The sequence below is a fragment of the Lolium perenne genome, chromosome 4, assembly GCF_019359855.2.
Source record: "Lolium perenne isolate Kyuss_39 chromosome 4, Kyuss_2.0, whole genome shotgun sequence".
Lineage (NCBI taxonomy): Eukaryota > Viridiplantae > Streptophyta > Magnoliopsida > Poales > Poaceae > Lolium > Lolium perenne.
The window spans coordinates 190972830-190977727 of NC_067247.2; positions in this window are offsets into that span (position 1 = coordinate 190972830).

Sequence of the window (4898 nt, forward strand, 5' to 3'; positions counted from 1 at the left end):
ATAGCCATATACGCGCATACGCAGCTAGCTAGGCACAGCAGCAGAGCATCAGCACGGCAGGCATCTCCACGAGGTGGAGCAGCCGTGGCCAGAGCTAGGGGATGAGGAAGAAGAATAGGCAAGAGAGAGAGAGGGTGGAGCACGTACCCGGGGCGAGTAGACAGCAGTCGCGGCCATGGCGGCCACGGCGGCGCACGCCGAGCGCATGGCAGCACCTGGCCAGGCCAAGCCACGCCCAGACACGCGCCGCAGCGCCCCGCACCACAACGCCGAGGCTCACGGCGGCGCCATAGCGCCAGGAACCCTGGGAGCAGCGAGATCGCCGTGGATCCCGTAACCCTAGCCACAGGGATGGGGTCGGGGACGAGCGGGAGCAACGCCAGCTCCAGATCGACGCGGAGGAGAAGGACCGGCGTCGCAGGGCGGTTCGATTGCGCCCCATGGCGAGGGCCATGGCGGTCGGAGTTCGCCGGAATCGGCCGGCGACGGCGAGGGCGACGCGAGTCACCAGAGCGAGTGGGGAATTAGGGTTCGTCGAGGCGGCGCGGTGGGGGAGAGTGTGAGTGACCGCACGGGTCGGTTGGACCCGAGCTGGTCTAACCCAACCCACTGGGCTCCACTGACAGGTGGGCCCAGGGGCAATTGTGTCATTTCACAAATTCATAAAAATGCTGAAACTTTGAAAATCAATAGTAAATGTTATAGCTCTAAAAAAATAATTAAAAATATGAAAACCACTCAGTATAAAAATCTCTATCATAATAAAATATGAAATAGAATTTTTGGAGTTAAACAAGAATAAGTTCAAATTTGATGATTTAAATAATCATTTAAATCACACCTTATATTTACAATAATGAAAATAAGTCCATAAATTCTTTTGGACTCTAAAAAACACCTTGACAACATTTCAAGGTTGTATTTTACCATAAATAGAGTATCCCTAAGTCATTCTTAGTATTAACCTCTCACATAAAATGATAAAGACATCGGAAGGGGGGGAACAAACCCTAAAACTGGAATCATGCATAAATGCTTCTTTAACCATTGCCCTTATCGGACAATGATGCTATTTTTCAGCAACAGAGGACAAGGGTCAGTCCACACCATCCAACTGCAACACTTCACAGTGTTCAGGCAAGTTCATCACTTGCTCATGTCATTCGAGTATTTTTATCAAATTACTTACAAAGTACTCTGTTTATCACTATTGCATAAAAAGCAAAACCACTATTTTCATAACTATGAATATGACTAAGTGGTGGGCAATGGAACCATGGATCGTGTTGATATGGTGGAGGTTCCATTGCAAGAGTTTATATCCATCTAGGATTAAACAACAAATGTCGTCCAGTGATTCTTGTGCCGTAATACCCGTGTTAACCATAAGATCCGGAGTGGGACGGAGTAGTCAAAAGTGTTTCCACCTCTCGTTCATCAACGGATGCGCATTACTGGGTGCACTTGATCTCGAGAGACAAGATGTAGGGGGAACCCGTAGAAGTCCCCACGGTAATGTGGTCTATGATGGGTTACAACTGCCGGCGAAGGAATGTATGATAGAGCTCTGCATTGTCGTCGTGGTCGGGGTCCATCCTTAATTGGTGTAAGAGGACCTGCGAGGACCCAGGTTCGGAGATTGCAACAACGGGTGGGTGTTCGAGGTAGCGAAGGAACATGATTGGCTAGACCTTATACCGGGCCTCACACCATAGGAAGTGTGGACGGGAAAGCTGCCCGGTTGGCACCAAGGTTAAGATCTCTTATGGTTAAAGCAACACACCTCTGCAGAGTGTAATGAATCATGACCTGTCACTCCCTGTTCCGGGATTTGGAACTGCGAACGCTGCCGGAAAGGAGCTCCATGAAGTTCTAGTAAACCGGTGAAGGCTGACGGACATAGTTCTTTGGAGTAAAAGCAACCTCTTGAAGAAATGTTTATCAAAACTTGCATTGGTATTAGACTTTCTGGTCTAATATCGTAGCTAGTGCATTAAACACCTCTTTTCTATAATGAACTTGTTGAGTACGCTCGTACTCATACCACTCTTAAATCACCTGCTTAGATTGTCTGAACCATCTGGAGGAGGACAACGACAACCCTGAAGGAGCCGACATCATCGGCTATGAAGAACCAGACCTCTCTGGAGGTGTCGAAGGTGTAGACTACCTTATAGTCTACGGAACCGGAGAGGGTTCCGGAGGAGAGCAGGCTTAGACCAATAAGTAGTAGTAGTATCCGAGCAGTACGAACTCTTAGTACTCAACTGCTCGTGGGAATAAATGTATCACCTAGTAAGACTTTTATATTGTAAGTTAAGATGGGTTCGCCTCGAACCCAGGAGTATCCCTCTTAGGACCCAAGAGGAGCTCCGAGATGATATGTACATTATGCTTGTAATAATAAATGAATGAGTTATGGACCTGCTATGTTCTGTTGTACTACTCTGAGGGATGTAATATTTGCGGAATGGTACTTCGTGAATGTTATATCAACGACTGGCATACTACAACATGCAGTGGTATGCAGGGTCACCACAATATGCCACAAAAATAATACCTTTGGGGACCCCTTTAATTCATCAGGATGCTAGAAAAAAAAGTGTAGGAATCTTGTCTATTCTATAGGATTTCATATATAGCCAAGTTTTCTTTAATTTCCTTACAAAAAAGACAAATTGATAACGGGTTGCCCGATCTTCTCAGTAAGCGACGGGTGGTGATGAACACACGATGGTAGCAGCGGAGGGAATCGATGATATGAGGAGGATAACTTGTATGACGCTGACTCTCGATTGATTCCTGTCGCCAATGCAACATCTTTCAACCCTGCAAGATATTCGCAACTCCACACACTTGCGCACGTAGCCGCCGACCACGAAGCGGTAGATTGCAATCTTCTAATCCCCAATGGAACAGCAGATCACACAAACTTTCATTAGCATAAAACTCCAGATCACAACGAATTGGAGAGTTGGGATTCAATAGTTTTGCATAGCAAACAACTAAGAACTATGGTTTATCTTAAACATGGTCTCAAGGAACTTTGGGGGCGTCCTGGGCACTTATATAGGCGTCCGGGACGACCTCAGGTCGAAAAACTACGAAAATAACCGACCCAGAATAGATCTGGTCGAGACAGACTCGGACACGGTCGGTCTGGGGGGCGGTCGACCGGGCCTGGGACCGGGCTGGCCGGTTCAAACCGGGCCAGGGACCGGGTGGCGACCGGGTGCTGGAATTATCGCACAGTAACCCGTCCGGTTGGTGTCAACAGGGCGTCCGGTTGGCGCCGGGTCGGGTCCGGCGTGCCGCCCGGTTGGACCGGACCAGGGACCGGGCGCGCCGGCGCACCGGCCGTTCTGGCCGGGTGCTGGGCCGGCCTGGACTGTGTCGTATCCTCTCGCGCATGCCTCCCGCTCCTCTCTCGCGCGTCTGTTGGCGTCTGAAACCCACCGGCGAGCTACGGCTGGCAACACGAAGAGCCGGGAACAACCTTGGGGCTGCGGTTGGCCCTGGTCCCTCCGAGCGACGGCCCGCAAAGCTCCTGGTACGCACGTCCCGATGCTGGTGCAAGGGCGTGCCACCTGATCTATACCTGATCAGGAAGGTGATGGATTTGCTTCGCTTAGTTTCCTGCATGGCATACTCGTAAACATTAAATACGAGCCTCGATCGGCTCTCAGGTTGTCCTGTGAATCGGCTCAAGGAGCCGATCCACCCATGACTCGTATGGGGTTTACGATTGCATGGTGGTCCTGCTTGATTAAAACAAAGCTAAAACGACCTACGACGATCTAGGGTTTTCACCACATAATCGGAACATCCTACTCGTGATTGAGCCTGGCAGCCACGCACGGTGATAATAAACCGACCCTAGACAAGGCCTAAAAACCAACATTAAGTTGATCCCCGGAACATCTTGTCTAGGGTTAGCAAACTACACCCTACGTGCTACTGGATCATTCAACCCGTTTGTAAGGCCTAACTATGCAGATATTAAACTAATCCTTGATGAATCAAGGAGCAATCATAACAGATCGGATCTACTAAACAATGATCAAGCAAAGTGCCACCCTTACACCTAAGAAAGGTGTAAGGACGGCTAGACGTCTAAGGGTTGCATGGACGAAAACATGTAGCACGGTAAAGCAATGCTAACCCTAACACATCTATGATAACTACGTTGCTCGCCATCAAAAAGGCTTCACTACGAGCAACGCATGAACGATGAATAAACGTATACTGCCTAGATCGCAAGATGCGATCTAGGCAGCATGATGCTTACCCGGAAGAAACCCTCGAAACAAGGGGTCGGCGATGCGCCAAGATTGGTTTGTGATGAACGTGATTGTTGTCTTTCTTGATAACCCTAGATACATATTTATAGTCCGTAGACTTTCTAACGTGGGAATAATCCCAACCGTGCACGAGCCAAACTCTAACTAACCGACACGTATCCTACTATATTTACAGATACACGGGCAAACTAGCCCAAACTTCGTGTACAAGGCCGGTTCACGTATTCTTCCATGTATATTTCTTCAAGCCCAATCTTGATCGCGGCCCACCTCTGACTCGGTCAAATTCTGGTGATAACACATGCCCCCCTGGTTTTGGAATTGATAATTCCAAAATCACTCTGCTTTTTCTTCGTCGGGTCATGTCGTGGCAGAGCAAAACCATCGCAGTATCCTTCATCATGATGCTCTGCCTTCTCAACTTCTCCGCGTGATTTGACCGTTGTTTTTTTTTTCTTTGGGCACCACCTCCTCGGAAACTGCTGTGGCATTGAATCTCCACTATATCCCCTTTATTTAACCGCGCCGAACAGTTCGCCTCTTCATCCCCCTCCTCTGTTCTAGCTATCGGCACCAAAAATTCCCAATCCAGAGCAA